The sequence below is a fragment of the Arvicola amphibius genome, chromosome 10, assembly GCF_903992535.2.
Source record: "Arvicola amphibius chromosome 10, mArvAmp1.2, whole genome shotgun sequence".
NCBI lineage: Eukaryota > Metazoa > Chordata > Mammalia > Rodentia > Cricetidae > Arvicola > Arvicola amphibius.
In genome coordinates, this window is record NC_052056.1 from 68,970,238 (window position 1) to 68,988,091 (window position 17,854).

At 42.4% G+C, this 17,854-nt stretch overlaps 1 protein-coding gene across 4 annotated transcripts in view; it reads right to left on the reverse strand.

The window, feature by feature from the left end:
* The window catches only part of LOC119824574 (LIM domain containing preferred translocation partner in lipoma), a 600,040-nt gene that overhangs the window by 422,973 nt on the left and 159,213 nt on the right, over positions 1 to 17,854 (reverse strand). For all 4 annotated transcript variants that reach the window (XM_038344782.1, XM_038344779.1, XM_038344780.1 and 1 more), the window contains exon 3: positions 11,232 to 11,295. The gene's annotated coding sequence lies outside the window, so the exon portion shown is untranslated. The remainder of the gene's footprint in view (positions 1 to 11,231; positions 11,296 to 17,854) is intronic.

Below are 17,854 nucleotides of genomic sequence, written 5' to 3' on the forward strand. Positions count from 1 at the left end.
TGTGGGGAAGGTTAGGGGCTCCTTCAGAAAATAGCTGATCTAAACAGAGCCCAAGGGGTGTCATGGTAACACCACGAGCGAGCTGCCAGAGGTAGGGAGAAACACAGCCAATATGCGTGCGCAGCTGCCACATTTCCGAGCAGCACTCAAGCCTTGTTAATATCATCTCGCTTACTACTGAATCCCATAGATCACGAGCTATTTTTACTGTGGGCTTCACAGATCGGCGACTTGTCGTCTCTGCCCACACCTCCACAGTTCGAAACAGAGGACGATGCTAGGGTTGGGCCTTCAGGACCTTGGGCTACTTGGGTGGGAGAAGTAAAAGAAACAGAAGGGAAGTGAGTATTAACGAGAAAAGATTCTCAGTGGGACCAAAACCCGGCAAGGAAAGGGGAACATGATGTAAGGACACACGAAAGTACACTAGGAGCTTCTCAGTCAAACACCATGCCCTACCTCTTCAATGATTCAAAGATGTACGTGGGCAAGAATCTGGGCGGCTGTGTCCTCCCCCCTCCTCATCAGTCACGCCCACTGACAATTTTCACTCACCTCCATAATCCTCACCTCTTCTAGCAGGCTCACAGGCACTCCACAGAGCCCTGCACCCATTTGGTACAAGTAAGCCCCTAGGCACCATGTATTACTTTTCAGTGCAGACAGTGAGAGCTTTTGCTAACTGCCCTATTGCTAAGCAACCTGTCTCCCTCCCTTGTGGAGGAAAGGGAACTCTAGCTTTTGTTAACAGCAGCCAGCACGGAACCTGGCACATAGCAGTCACCCAGTGGTGTATGATACAGTCTTGTATCCATCCATAAGGTCCAGTATTGATGCTACCTGTACCACATTATTCCTCATGGTCTCTCAAAGAAACAAAGGAAACAGCCAGAGCCTGCTAGGTGGTACACAGTGACTTCGAAACCAGCCAGCTCTCTTGGGCTTGGTAACATTGGAGCTGAACTTCTGGTCTTCCAGGAAACAGACAGATAAAGCGGGGGGAGGAGGGGTTGCAATACAAAGATTATTTTAAGTTCTTTCAGGGCTCTACATCTAGATAAGCATGTAAAGCCTCATATATGCACTTCAGATACAGGCAACAGCAGAGGGAAACATTATTGAAGAATACAACTCTGTGTGCTGCTTCCTTGAAAACTGTCTAGTGAAACTCAGGAAGAAGGGAAGGCAATAAAGACAGGGAAAAACAAAATAAAATGTAGGTATAAAAGAAAACTGAACCAGATGTAATGGTATATGTCTTTATTCCCAGTTACTTGGGAAGCTGAGGCAATAAAGTCACTTGAGCCTGGGACTTCAAGATCAGCCTGGGTAACAAACTTTACCCCAAAGGAAAAATAAAAGTATAAAAAAGTTAAGTGGTCAGGAGACCACTTCCTACATATAACCCCAGTAGCACAGACAGTAAGGGCAACATTGAATAAATGGGCCCTCCTAAAACTGAGAAGCTTCTGTAAAGCAAAGGACACTGTCATTAAGACAAAAAGGCAACCTACTGACTGGGAGAAGATCTTCACCAGCCCCACAACAAACAAAGGTCTGATCTCCAAAATATATAAAGAACTCAAGAAACTTGACTTTAAAATGATAATTAACCCAATTAAAAAATGGGGTACTGAACTGAACAGAGAATTCTCAACAGAAGAAGTTCAAATGGCCAAAAGACACTTAAGGGCATGCTCAACCTCCTTAGCAATCAGGGAAATGCAAATCAAAGCAACTTTGAGATACCATCTTACACCTGTCAGAATGGCTAAAATCAAAAATACCAATGATAGCCTTTGCTGGAGAGGATGTGGAGTAAGGGGTACACTCATCCATTGCTGGTGGGAATGCAAACTTGTGCAACCACTTTGGAAATCAGTGTGGTGGTTTCTCAGGAAATTCGGAATCAACTTACCCCAGGATCCAGCAATACCACTCTTGGGAATATACCCAAGAGATGCCCTATCATACAACAAAAGCATTTGTTCAACTATGTTCATAGCAGCATTATTTGTAATAGCCAGAGCCTGAAAACTACCTAGATGCCCTCAATGGAAGAATGGATAAATAAAGTGTGGAATATATACAGATTAGAGTACTACTCAGCGGTAAAAAACAATGACATCTTGAATTTTGCATGCAAATGGATGGAAATAGAAAACACTATCCTGAGTGAGGTAACCCAGACCCAAAAAGATGAATATGGTATGTACTCACTCATAAGTGGATTCTAGCCATAAATAAAGGACATTGAGCCTATAATTTGTGATCCTAGAGAAGATAAATAAGAAGGTGAACTCAAAGAAAAACATATAGTTATCCTCCTAGATATTGGGAGTAGACAAGATTGCCAGGCAAAAATTGGGAGCTTGGGGGTGGGGGTGAGGTGGGAGTAAGGGGAGATGGGGAGAGAAAAGTGAGAAAGGGAGGATGGGGAGAGCTTGGGGGAATGGGATGGTTGGGATGGAGGAAGGGTAGATATGGGAGCAGGGAAGTATATATCTTAAGTAAGGGAGCCATATTAGGGTTGGCAAGAGACTTGACTCTAGAGGTGTTCCCATGTGTCCATGGAGATGTCCCCAGCTAGTTCCTTGGGCAGCTGAGGAGAGGGAGCCTGAAATGGCCCTATCCTATAGCCATACTGATGAATATCTTGCATATTACTATAGAACCTTCATCTGGCGATGGATGGAGATAGAGACAGAGACCCACATTGGAGCACTGGACTGAGCTCCCAAGGTCCAAATGAGGAGCAGAAGGAGGGAGAACATGAGCAAGGAAGTCAGGACCACAAGGGGTAGTGCGCCCACCCACTGAGACGGTGGAGCTGATCTAATGGGAGCTCACCAAGGCCAGCTGGACTGGGACTGATGGAGCATGTGATCAAACCGGACTCTCTGAACGTGGCTGACAATGAGGGCTTACCGAAAAGCCAAGGACAATGGCACTGGGTTTTGATCCTACTTTATGTACTGGCTTTGTGGGAGCCTAGTCTGTTTGGATGCTTACCTTTCTAGACCTGGATGGAGGGGGGAGGACCTTGGACTTCCCACAGGGCAGGGAACCCTGACTGCTCTTTGGACTAGAGTGGGGGGAGGGGGAGGGAAATGGGAGGAGGGGAGGAGATGGAAATTTTTAATTAAAAAAAAAAAAGAAAAAAAAAGTTAAATGGTAAGGCAGATTCCAAAGCTAAGCGACAGACATAAATGGCTTCCCTAGACAGCAGGACAGTCCTTTAGATAGTACTAGATACACACAAATGGAGGTCAAGGGGGTGTTCATATGAGCTAGTCCCCTGCAGCAGAGAGGCTATCAGTCTCAGAGACTGGTGAGTTTAGTGGCTTCCCATCTTGGGTCACTTTAACAGTCTACATTTCCTACACTGTGACCTAGACTAATGAGCACTCTCCCAGCCACCATTGAAGCGTAAGGCAGAAAGAGAGGCAGCAATGAAGAAGTCCACATGGGCTGTGGGCTTGCTCCATTGCCATATTAGCACTGTAGGTTTAGCTAAGGGGCTTATTGGGCTAAAGAAACAAGAAATCTTAGAGGCAGAGGTAGGAAGATCTCTGTTAGTTCAAGGTCAACCTGGTATACAAAATGAATTCAGGGACAGTTGGGACTGTTACACAGAGAAACCCTATCTCAAAAAGCCAAAATAAACAAAGGAAAGAAATCTTGTAGAATTCCAGATGGTGTTCAAGGTGTCTGAAAATTATCTTGTTCAAGGCTCAAGACTTAAAAAAACTTAAAAATCATCACAAAAAAGAGACTCTTTTCAAGAATGTATTTCTGTGATCTCCATCAGTTTCTCTGCCATCTCTCATGTTCATCTGCCTCAAGCCAACCTTTCCTTGTATGTCAGAGGCTGAATCTCCAGCTCCTTTTATTGCTCTATCAAGATCCAATTAATTATCTTCAAAGTAACTCTAGTCTCTAGGTATCTAAGAAACCTCTAAAGGAAAAAAAAAAGCTCCAAATCCCCTCACCCCACAAGGTATTGCTGGGATTACACATCACTTCACAAGCTATCAATGGGCTCACACACTGGGCTGAAACCTGACTGGCCTTACCTAGATCAAACTCAACTCCACACACTTCCTGGCTCCATCCGTAGAGGAAGTTATTTTATATTTATATAGGTGATGCTCAGAAACTTGGCTTGCTATAAAATGCTGTTTTTTGGTCACTCAGCCAGGTACCATCTCAAACGCACCATGCTGCCTGAGCACCTTACAAGCCTTCATGTATATAATCAAACACACCAGTTCCAATCACCTTCCAACCTATCAAGTGTTAACACGCTATGGTTGGAGCAAAAGAACTGTCAACACAGACTGCAGCTTAGCTAGGCAGCAAGGTACATGGACAAATGGGGCACCACTGCTACTGTGCCTCTTTAGAAGCAAGTACATCACGATGTGAAGACAGAGTCTGTCCATGGGACTCACACAGGGTCCCTTGTGGAATGGGAAGGTCTCAGCTCAGCTGGGACAAGGTACTGTTTGCATCGTTTGCTACCGTGTTGGGTAGACAAACTCTCAGTGTCTCATTCTTAGCTGGGCAGGCGCACTCTATCTAGTGTGCTGGATTAGAGACATCTGCCAAGGGAGCCCCATGGCAGTCACTTGCCATAAAGGTTCTGCACTGAATCCACAGTCAACCCAGATTGTCTGCATGGGGAGGATCTACGACACAGAAATCTGTAATCCCCAAAGCAACCCAAGGCACAGATCAGACAGGAGGCTTTAGAAGCCCTTCGGCAGACAAGGACTCTGATGCCAGCACACGTAGCATAGGCATGGCCCCAGCCAGACAGCTACGGCATATTGGCACAACCGTAATTTGTCCATCTACCAATATGCTCCACAAAAAACATCCATATGCTTTCTCTTAGCTTCCATATGCTTTTATAGCGAGGAAACTAAAATATTTCATTAGTTTTGAGTAATTAATAATTACTTATTTCACAATAGTCACCCTCATTAAAAAAACGAAAATAACTGATTAAGCTGCAGGATCCTGGCTTTCAGCGCAAGCTTTTTGCTTTATCGTCTTCTTCTTTTTTTTTTTTAATTCTTCCCCCGTAGGAACTGAGTAATAGAGCCGAGCACCAGTGTGGCACAGTCACATTACAGAGAACGAAGCCTTATCATACACACCACCCTGCATTCCTCTTGACTGAGACATTACAATTTAATAAAAAGAACATGGATTGGGGGATCAGAAAGACTCTGGAATCCGCTCTAGTTTGGCTTCTGTGACCGGTACTTCTGAGGAAATGAAGGGTGTTGAAAAGATAAAGCCGTCTGGATCCCTTCAGCCTAGTCCTCCCCTATTCCCAAGGAGTAACCTCATGGTGTTCCCACCCTCTCTCCGGAAGCCTGGGTACCACATGCCCCAAGAATGCTGGCAGAGAGCCAGGGCTTGCAAGCAGGCTGTGGCCTATAAGAATGTCCCTCATGTGCTAATAAGCACGGGAAAGACCTGAGGATGCTGTAACAATGCAGGCTGATTCAAGATGTGGAGGGTAAGGTCTGGGATCTATCTGCCTTTCTAGCAGTCTCCCAGGTAGCATGGGCATTGCTGGTCTCTAATGGGCCAGGACCTAAAACACTCTGTGAGGAAACAGCACAAGTAACAATGAGGAAACTGTGTCTATCTCATGAAGCCACGAGGACCACTAAGGACTTAAATCAGTGGTTCTCACGCTGTGGGTTGCCTCCCCATTGGGGGGTCAAACAACCCTTTCATGAAGGTCGCTATCAGATATCCTACCCATCAGATATTTATATTACAATTCACAGCAGTAGAAAAATTACAGTGATGAAGTAGCAACTAAAATGCATTACGGCTGAGGACCTAAAGGGCCACAGTGTTAGGAAGGTTGAGAGGACTGGTTTACAGGACTGGTAGTGAGGGTTCGATTTCCATTTTAGAGGCAACAAAGCTGAGGGTACCAAATGGAATCAAGTAACCTTGTGAGGGCCGTGAGGTAACAGGAGCTGGTACACCGGCCTCTCAGTGAGGTTGTGCCAGCAGAAAACAGGAAATACAGAAGGCATTGCCGTACACAGTTGCTGTGGAATCTGTTTCCTCTCCATTCTTCCCAAGGAGCTACTAACGTGCTGCCTGAACCTCTATGTTGCCTCTGCTCTATCTGCCTCCACTTCCCCACCTGTAAGACCAGGGTGTTGCCCCAGCAACCGCTGAGGCCTCCTCTGCTTCTGGCATAGGCTTTCACTCTCTGGCTCCCACATATGCTCACAGTGGGTCACCAGCACTAAGTATGGGGTTCATCCATGTGGCAGTCATTACAACTTGGCAGAAACCAAATTCCAGCTGTTCACATCTGGAATTACGTGGAGATTCATACAGACAGAAATCTGTCTCTATAAGAAGCCCCATGCCCGGGACAACAAAGAAGAAAGAATAAACATTTCCCTAAGCACCCAAGTCCCACACCTGTCGATAACTCAGACTCTACTCAGAACGCTGTGACCCTAGCTGCTTTTTCTTCTCCCTCCTCTCACAAAGACAGCCATACCAAAGGTTCCAAAACCAAGGGAAAACAATGAGTTAGTTATAATTCTCTGACGTTCATTATTCTGCCCGAAGGTTGAGATATGTAACTAGTGAGTTATCAAATAAGTGACTCAGAAGGTGTGAGCATGCTCCTCGCCAAAAACCCCAGAATGTCACCCCTGCATGGGACGAGGCCCATTCACCATGATCTACCAGGATTCCTGCTCATACTCAACGCCATCTCTGGAATGACTTCTGTTTTGCAGTTGTTCTGGACTTAAATCCAAACCTGGCTCTTCACTAGCCACACTGCTTTGAACAGGAATTTCCACTTACTAAGATTAAGTTCTTTATGGGGGGTGGGTACAGCTTGTGTTCATCATATAAAAAATATTTTGAAAGTAAATAATTTACTGTATTAAAATTATATGCACTTAGCAAATTCCCGAGTTAAAAGTACACTTACTGAAAGAATAAATTAACAAATGGAACAGGAAGAATAAGAATTTCGAGGTTAAAACATCACTTAACAGAGGTGTGAGTGTGTTTGTGTGTGTGTGTGTGTGTGTGTGTGTGTGTGTGTATGTGTGTGTGTGTGTGTGTTGCCAGGCGGTGGTGGTACACACCTTTAATCCCATCACTTGAGAGGCAGAGGCAGGCAGATCTCCATGAGTTTGAGGCCAGCCTGGTCTATAGAGCTAGTTCCAGGTATGTGTGTGTGAAAGTCCAGAGTCATGATAAGGAAGGCTGGCAGAGAAAAATAACACAGAATCTATGATTAAAAACCCAAGAAAAATGAAGCATGAAACAACCAAATGGAAAAATCTAGCTTCTCATACAGAAATATCACTTGTCTACCCTAGAACTCATGTAGATACAGCCTTCAGAGTATCTATAAAGCCTTCAAGTTGTCTGGCATTCTTTGAGGATGTGTATATTTGAGATAGGTCATAGTTTCGTATGTGTCCCCTTTCTCCTCTCCTGTTTCCACCAACCCAAGTTGTAGCAATGATCATATTAAAAAAGAGGGATGCTCTGTATTTCACTCCTAGCATGGCTGAAAACTTGCTAAGAGAGCAGAGGCAAACTGGAAATTAAGGAAATCAGAGTTGGGGAACCTAGCATCTCTAACCAACTCTCAACTCACTGAAGGAGAATCAGAGGTTCAAAGAAAAATCCTGCCCTTCCTAATGTCATCACAAAATGACCAGAGCAAGGGTCTGAACCACAGACAGTAAAATAGTTCCTAATCTCCGAATCTTAGTACTCTTAAAAACCCCCTCCAGTTTTAACATTCTGACTTGTCGTAACACACTGGATAATGCAAACAACAGACAAGAAACTAACGTTTATTTAATGGTGTTAGTAATGGTTGAGTTTACCAGAACCTTGAAAATCATAACACACAACAATATCTTCGATAGAGCAGTAGTTCTCAACTTGTGGGTCACGACCCCTCTGGCAAACCTCTATCTCCAAAAATATTTGCAATAGCAAAATTACAGTTATAAAGTGGCAACAAAGCAATTGTATGGTTGGGGGTCACCGCAACATGAAGAACTGTATTAAAGGGTTGCAGCATTAGGAAGGCTGACAGCCACTGACATAGACGGCTGAGCCCCTTACTTTCTAACTTGAAATTGTGTGTTGTTGGAGCTTGGGACAGTCAAGTGTCCAATACCCAATTACAGAATCCATATACTCTAAAATTCCCCTGTTCTCCATTAGATCAAAGAATCAAGGGTTAAACACAATCCCAATTTTCCACACCAGGCTCTCTGATGAAGTTACAGGGTTGTGAAATCATGGCAGAAGGGAGAAGGACAATATTCTAGTCACTAGAATATTTAACAGAAGAAAAACCAGAATCATCTGGTCCACCTTTGCCCGTCAGCAGATGCTGGGATGATCTCAGAGACAGAAGAGACCTTGCCCAAGGTGACACAGCCAGCTGATACCAAGACAAGGGACAGTCACAGGCTCATTCCTTCGAGTCCACATGCCACACAGAGCATACTGCTGCATGCCCCAAAGCAATGAGAGTCTATCCAGGTAGCAAAGGAAGAAACCCACACATGGTTACCGCTTCTGCTCCATGTCAAAGAGAAGAAACAGTAGCTGACTAAGTTTATTCAAAGCAGACCAAGACAATTTCCCAAAACTGAAAATTTAACATTGCATATAGGTGATATAAACAAGTCCATGGGGATTAATTTGGTATTATTCCTCTAATGAGTCACCATGCAGAAAATGGAGACAGCCAATGGTCTGCAGGAGGCCAGAAGTCAGCTCTTGTTCTAGAACAGAGACCAACGATTTGGAAATGATACCTTATGTTCTTTAAGAGTAAACAGGGTGTACAATTTCAAATCCCATGAAGTGAGGCTTTAAATAGATTTGGTTTGGAAACGGGACAAGGAACACACCACAGTTGGTGGATCAACATCAAAAGGAGAGGAAAAACAATGATTACACTCATTGATATCTGCTGACATGTATACTGTCAAGTCTAATTACGGATTTAAATGGCTATTCTTTATTATTCCCACTAATACCTATTTTTACAAGACTGTTTTACACGTGCACATCATGCTCCCAGAATATTTAGTTCTCCATCTTCCAAAGGTTGAGATAATTTTATCTCTTAGTCCCTCACGAACCTATAAATCCAAAAGATAGGGACTACATTGCAGTATATATAGATGACTGACAGATACACATGGATGGGTAACAAACAGATGTGTAAGGAGGTAGGCAGGTAGGTAGGTGGGTAGGTGGGTGGGTGGGTGGGTGGGTAGGTAGGTAGGTGGGGGGAGAGAGAGAGAAACAGACAGACAGAGAGACAGACAGACAGACAGACAGACAGACAGACAGACAGACAGACAGACGTAGATAGATAGGTAGAGTGGTAGCGGGGTGGGTAGGTGGGTAGGTAGAAAAATTTCCCATTTTAAACAGCAATTTTTATAACTTTTCAAGGTGTAATCTTTTCAATCCTGAGTTGGATGTCATTGGGGAGAGGGGATGCAGCTGACTAAACAACCTTCCCAGCTTCCCCTATCGCCATTTAATAAGTGGAAACTAAGGGAATAAACATGTGATAACTGCAGTCCCTAAATGAACAGCTCTCTCGAGCAGACTTCTGAAGTAGAAAATTTAGGTAGATTCACTTTCTAAACTCCCTTTGCATTAGGAATTCTGACCTGTCCTAATGGGTCTAACGATTCACCCAGCATAAGTCAGAGGACAGGCGGGGATACTCCCTCTTCTTTAGGCTGTTGACCATGGGTGAGTTGGCTAGATCCCCGGAAAGTTAGACCCCGTACTGACATCAGAGAATAGAGGAAGGTTAACTTTCTTCCCTTCCAGCTTGAATGTACATGTCATGGGGTCTATCAAAAGCTGTAACAAGAGATGTGCTCAGGAAGTTCTCTTTTGATATATTTGTCCATGACAATGATATGCTAGACACAAGGCTTTGTGCCGAGATTTTGTATGCCATAGTATGACTGAAAGAAACTTTCTTTCATGTTTTTGGCATACACATCTCTTAATAACATTTTCTTTTGTAGAGCTAAGAAAAAATCACCTATACTCACAACCGAGTTAATTCAAGAAGTTTCTCAATTCGTGTCACCCGCCTGTTACAGATTTAGTATATTTGATAAATATTAGCTTTGAAAATCATATTAGCCTAAAACCATAATTCCCACTTGATTCTAAATTAGTAGTTCCTGTGCTTATGGGGAAATACCAACCAAATTCAGGTTTTTTTAAAAAAGAACTGTGTGAAGTCATGTTTGCAATTCATCATCACAGAAATAGTACACTAAAGTTATTAACAAAACGCTCTGTGGAACAAGCGTTTATAGTAATTTAAATGATAACTCCAGATCTAGGACCGCTTTCTACTCCAAGACGTCGGGTCAGGAACATCCTATTGACGACTTCACCTCCTGGTAAAGAGGATCACACTGAACACAGAGGCTTCACTTGGAAGGGCAAAGACCAGCAGGCTGGCTATACGGAAAACTAGAAGTGCTGAATGACATGTGTTCCTTTTCTCTTCTAACAACCTCCATTTTCTCAGTAATCCACTATGAGGTTCTCTCCAATGACCTCTCTGGCCTTAGCAGTGGTCCATCAACAGAGGGGCAAGACACTGCAAAGACTAACTCACTCTCTATGTTCTTAATTCATTGCAACCTTGCAGTCCTTGGTGTGGGACTAGATGGTTATCAGGCAGATCAGACACAGTGACCAACCCCGAGAAGCATTCTTTAGTCCATTCAGAGCCAAAGAATTCTGGCGGTATTGTAGAGTGAAAATTACATTCAAAGAAGGAAAGCTCAGCAGACAAGGCTGAAAGCCAGCCTGTTATACATTAGCCAACGGCAAGTTAAAACCATGGAAAAGACTATCCTAATGTATAGCACCACTGTGGATTCTCCAATTTTGATTGAATGTCCATTTTCCATATTGTCCAGATGCTTCCCTTTTAGGTGTTCAAAGAGCACAAATTGAAGGAAAAATTAAATCAAGAAGACATAAAGGGAAGGCAGGTTACCATCTTGGATATTTTTCCTGATTCTCAAGAACATAACGTACTTCTGTGTGTCTTCCATTGGGAATCAACCTTGAGCATCATAGGTTTGGGTGCCTATTAGCATTATGTAATTGTGAAGACTCCAATCCTCTCTTACCTTAAGCAGTTTCTGGCTTTTGGAATGGACAATGGGCAAGGCTCACCCAGACGACTGTTAGTCTCTGTAAATTAAAACAGGCAGAAGTTACTTGTGGGCACTGGACACCAAGCATACTTTAACCCATCCATAATAACAACCTTATATTTATGCAGCAGTTTGTTTTGAAAACATTTCTGCATACATAATTTCATTTAACCCATGTGAACCAGATAAATAAACGGAAAGAGATTATTCCATTCATAAGTGAGGGAGGTAGGACTTCATAGAGAGGCAGAGAAAGACAAGCGAACTGGTAGCTCTTGTGTAGAATTTCACAAACAACATTAAAAATGGCCTTTAGCTCAGAAATGATGACTTGTCCAAGAATATATAGTACAGTACAACAGATGGCAAACATGAATTCAGAAGATGAGGCATCTCCACTGGCTTAGTGATCTACACTTTCTGCCTCAGTTTCTCCTATGTCACATACAATGCAAACGACTCACTCACCGGATCTTTTAAGTCACAGTAGATGAGGATACTAAAATCAAATAAGCAGTCTGACTGTCCTGCTGAACAGGAACAGTGCATGGCATTAAGAGCCTGGCAACTGTCTTCCTCTCAGCAATGGCCTTGGGGAAGATACTAAAGGTCTCCAAAAACTTCCTCTTATGAAAATGAAGATTATTGGGTGGCACACGCCTTTAATCCCAGTTCTTGCACTCAGGAGGCAGAGGCAGGCAGATCTCTGTGAATTCAAGGCAAGCCTGGTCTACAAGAGCTAGTTCCAGGACCAACTCCAAAAGCTACAAAAAAATCCTATCTCGAGAAAAAAGATAGAAAGAGGAAGGAAGGAAGGAAGGAAGGAAGGAAGGAAGGAAGGAAGGAAGGAAGGAAGGAAGGAAGGAAGGAAGAGAAAATGAAGATCATCTGTATTGACCAGTCAAAACTGTCCTCAGCTAAACCTTTAGTGGAGCAGGGAGATTTTCCTCCATAGCCACTGTGGCCATGCATAAATTGCTAATATTTCCCTTCATGAGCCAAACACGCACTGCTAGAGCACATTCTGAGACAGCTATTTCTGGGATTGGTGGTCCTAGTTTTAAAATGTCATAATATCATCTATGTTGTTTGTTTGTTTTTCAAGACAGGGTTTCTCTTCGCAATAATCCTGGCTATCCTGAAACTCACTCTGTAGACCAGGCAGGCCTCAAACTCAAGAGATCTGCCTGCCTCTTCCTCCAGAGTGCTGGGATCAAAGGTATGCACCAACCATCGCCTGGCAATGTCTACTCGCCCCAGTAATCTTCATTTTCATAAGAGGAAGTTGATGGGGACCTTTAGTCAGTCTTAAATGGCCTCAGCAGACACACACACAAATGCACACTAGGATACATGCACACACAAGACAACAAAAAATAAAATAATATTAGAAACTCAAGTGCCTTATTAAACCACAAAAACTAAAGCGGGAGCTTTAGGTAGCAGAGCTGCTCCAAGTTTGCAGCCTTTCCAAGTCTGTGCCTATAGCACTGCCTGAGGCGAACAGAGAACTTGTTGGATATTTTACACAGACGGCTAGAAAACTGGTTTGCTGAATGTCCACTCTTCACAAAGCACTCAAAATGCAATCAAGAACATGGCTGGTAAGATGTCCTGTCAAAATCTCATCTCCTAACTGTTAACCATTCTTTAACATCATATTTTATTTTGTAGTCTAGAACATGGAACATGCCCATTACATCCTAAATCATGTTTATTATATGCTCAATGAGTCCTTATAGCTCCAATTTTACAACTTCAAAGGTCACAAACCTAACACAGAGCAGATGAAAATTTAACCTTGAACCCTCATACCAAGCATTTGCCTCTTATATACGGTGAGAAGCCTCCTGATTAGAGAGAACGATTTAACTCCAGGAACCGGAAAACAAGTATGTAAAACAGAAACTGCAATTAAGCAGAGAATGCAAAATTCAGGGAAAAAAATCTCCTGTTTTCTCATATATGCAGAATGAAAAATAGAGATTTTAAAATGAAAGGAAGGAAGAAAGTGAGGAAGGAAGGTAAGAAGGAAGGGGGAGGGAGGGAGGGAAGGAAGGAGGGAGGGAGGGAGGGAGGGAGGGAGGGAGGGAGGGAGGGAGGGAGGGAGGGAGGGAGGGAGGGAGGGTTGAAAGTGAGGAACTGATGGAGCAAAGGGGGCCAGGAGTGGATGAAACATGAATGAATAGAACTGAAGTACACCGTACAGATCATAATGAAAGCCAGACTGGTGTACAAATAACAAACACCATCTTAAAAATGCACTTTAGTTTGGATTGTGCCTCAGCACCAAGTAAAAGGGCAGAAACAACAACTTCCCATCTGTGGTCTCAGCAGAAGGTGACACATGACTAAGGAAAGCAGTGTGCAGTTCTAGGCGACCATGAACACTTTCTCAGGCTGCCCGAGTGAAGTTTCACAGATGCATTGTCCTCACGCAAAGTGTTAAAATACAAGCCACTAAAGAAGACTCTACAACAGTGGCTTTCATGTAGACTTTCATCAAAACCTCTCCTCACAGTAGTGGAAAGGTTCCTAGCCATGCAGTCACCAGCCTGTGCGCATGGTTTGATGGTGATGTGTCCTCTACAGCTCTCGGGTGTTTCAGAAGGCAGTGAAACTCTCCATAACTCATATGGGGACAGGACAACTGGTAAACTCACAACAACCTTTGGCAGTGAAGCCAGATATCTTTGGTTACTTCTGTGGATTTTAGGCCTGCTGGCCCAGTGGAATAAATAAATCACTCTCAAATGATCTTTCCTCTCCCAAGAATGCTCTCACCTCCAGAAGCAATTTCAGCCAGAAAAAAAACAAAAACAAACACAAAACAACAAATGACCAAAAAAAAAAAAAAAAAACCCTATATATTCAAATACAAACTTGTAAATTCTCAACCTATTAATTGGAATTTATGTAAAGCTAGAATCAGAACCTAACTGAAATTAAAATAGCATTATTAAAATTTTCTATTTTATTCAAGATAAAGCCAAGCAGAAATGTAGAATCTATGGTGGAAAACAGGAGAGAAAGACAAGAAGAATGCCTGACAATAAAGACAGGCACACACGCACCCACACAACACATACATGCACACACATACACGCACACATATGTATATACACATATGCACACATACTACACACACACACACACACACACACACACACACACCACAGTGCACAACAGAGATCATTTCAATGTGCTTTTCACAAACTATGGTTCAAATCTATCATTTCAAGCAATAAAAATTCAAACCCTAATGTAATAATGCAAACAACAACAATGAAAAGTTTAAGTAGCAAAGTCTAATCTAGCAAATGAGCAATAAGACAGAGCTTTGTGAGGAAAACAATTCTGCTGACGTCTAGTAAGCACATCACCCCAGCCATCTCTGAATAGGGACCATTGCCAAGCAAGGAACTCTGCAAGGAGAGAACTGAGCACCTGGGCTCCTACGGAGCTCCCCAGTCTAATGGCTAAGGTTCGTAAGGAAAGATATATATTTGAGTTTCTCTTCTCAGAGGTCTAGACTACGGCTGCCTAGAAACCATTTAGAGAATTCCAAAAGTTATTTCTTCTACATTTTTTGTACTTTCATAAATTTCAAGTGGCAAAAAAGATTACTTATAGTAAGAGTTATTTAAAGTAAATGATGTTATGATGTAAATTTGGAACTCAGTCCCCAGAAGCAAGTAAAATGTTAAATTAGGACAAAGGCATTAGATGACAACTATGGGTGGCCCCCAATTCAAACCATCAAAAGCCAAGTGATTTTTAACTGCACTATCCCAGCCACCATCCTAACATACTTATCAAGAACACAACACATTCCACAGCTTATAAATGATCTACTTGTCTCATTAAGGTAATGTTTGTCAGTATTTAATTGCTTCCCTCCCTGATTTTAATTTCCTCACCTGTCAGCATCGATCAGAAACAGTGAAATCATCTGACATACTAGTTGATTATGTTCAAATTAATTAAGATTTTTTTAAAAGTAAAATTGCTTTGGCCTACAGGTAATGCACAACTTCATAATTTAATATTTAGGAGAGGTCTACAATGGAACAATCTAGAAATTAAATGGAAGACTTTAGGAGACCCTAGGAGAAAGGTAAGTTATTTTCACATCTAGAGATGTGAACATTAAAAGGCCAAGACTATCTTTAAAAGAAATTTAATCAACTAGTGTTGTCGGAACAGTGGACCATGCCTGCCTGCAGGCAGGAAGAGGCGTGGTTATCTCGGAATATTTGAGAGATACGGTAGGGAGGAATGAGTAAGGATGAGCTTGCCTTAAATAATAGAACTTAATAATGAACATAAAATAATATAACATTAAATTATATATTTATTTAATTATATATTATTATTAAATTATATATTAGTCAATAATAATCTGGCTACTCAGAAGTTGCCATTGATATTGATAACTGTCAACAGCTTGATATATGTTTCCATGCAGATTAATCAGAGCAGAGGAACTGAGGGAGCTGGGATTGCTGTTATCAGTAATAGTAGCCATCTTTGCATGAGACAGGAGACAACGCTGAGGCTTAAACAACAAGGGAAAACCTAGATTTTTTTAAAGCATATAGGTTTCCTTATACATATGCCCGTGCACCATGTGTGTGACTGATGCCCACAGTCCAAACGAGGATATCAGATTCCCTGGGGAACTGGAGCTATAGACAGCTGTGAGCAGCCATGTGGGTGCAGGAAATCCAACCCAGGTCCTCTGGAAGAGCAGCAAGCACTGCTCCATCTCTCCAGAGATAGCAAAACAACTGCGTGGCCTCATGGTCTGTGTGAACTGAGCAACGCACCACAATTACTCAGCAGAGAGGATATAATATAAACCCTCCATATATAATTATTTAGTGCTGATATCTATCAGAAACAGTGTTTAAAACACACTTAGGGAACCTTGAGCACTAAACTCTTTTAGAGGAAATAAATGAAATGACAGGAAAATACTCCGCACGCCTTCCTGGCATGAGATTATGCTAATACACTAATGTTATTCCTACCTAGAAATAGACACACGCATGAATGTAATAATAATTGGGTCCCAAAGTGAGCCCATAAGAGTGGAAAACTTGCATGTGAGGTACTCTGTACCTATCTCGAGAGACTCTTGAATTGAACAGAAGAAAGGAAGCCACTGGGTGCATACAATGGGGGTAGGAAAGGGGGCGGGGGGAGGGTGGAAACAAACATAAAAGGTCTTCAAAAAGCAGCTTTGGAACCCAAGGTAAAGCAATCCTTGGTATGTGGTGTGCCATGTCGTTCTCGTAGACTCTGGCCCTACTAGGCCTCAAGTGTCCCCTTAAATGCAAAGGTTTTGGGGCACTGCAAAGTTCGATGAGGCAGACCTTGTTTTTCCTGGAAGTAATTTATTATTAATATTTACTTAGCATTCCCAGTATGTCTCATTATGGCATCCTCAAACTAAACTTGTCTTTGTTCATTCTCCCCACTTCGCTCTCACCCCCCCAACTCCCCTTTATTGTCTGATTTCCCATTCTTGTGCCACTTGTGCCCTGTTAGTGTTTTCAATTGCTGTAAAAAGTCACCATGATCGTGGCAACTGTTATAAAGAAAACATTTAATTGGGGTGGTTGGCTTACAGTTCAGAGGTTCAGTCCATTATCATCATGATGGGAAGCATGATGACATGCAGGCAGACATGGTGCTAGAGCAACAGCCAAGTGTCCTACTTCTTGCAAACAACAGGAAGCTGACTGGCACTGGGTGGTATCCTGAGCCTAAGAAACCTCAAAGCCCGCCCCTATGGTGACACACTTCTTCCAAAAAGGCCACATCTACTCCAACAAACCCACACCCTTGTGATTATGGGGACCAATTACATGCAAACTCTCACATGCTCCTCAACACTGCATCTTTCCCCTGACTACTACTATTCATTTTATTCAAAACCCACCCTGACCTCCACTGTAAACAAACAAAGACTATAGGCTAGGGTCTGTTCCCATGTCCTTAGATATTTAAACCAAAGATAAAGGCAGGATTATTTTATCTTTAGGTCTTGGGTTACTTAATTTAATATCATATTTTCCAGATCCATCCATTTTCCTGCAAAATTAATTATTTCATTTTACTTCTGAAGCCAAGTCTCTGCATTTTTCCTGAGGCCTATAGTCTAAGCTAGCCTAAAACTGGTGACTTCACTACCTAAGCCCCTCAAGAACCAGCACTACAGAACAAAGATATTATGCCTGGTCACTAGAGAGAGGACTACCTCAGTGTCCAGATTCACATACCAAACACCAAAATCACAGCATTTGATCATTTCTCATTGATCACACACCTGCAATAGAACTAACAAACTTACTTTATTGAATCCTAACCCACAACTTGACTAAGGAAACAAAGAGGGGGGATCTTTCAATGACAGAATTGGGGGAGACAGATTTACTGGGAAAAGATAAATGAATGAATACCTATGTGAAGTCAATGATTGTTCCCCATAATGTATTTAGAAAATGTTGTGTGCTGTTTGGTCACATGTTTTAACAATCTTGTATGTTAAAATGTTTAATAGAGAAGAGCAACACCAAACACTTCAGTTG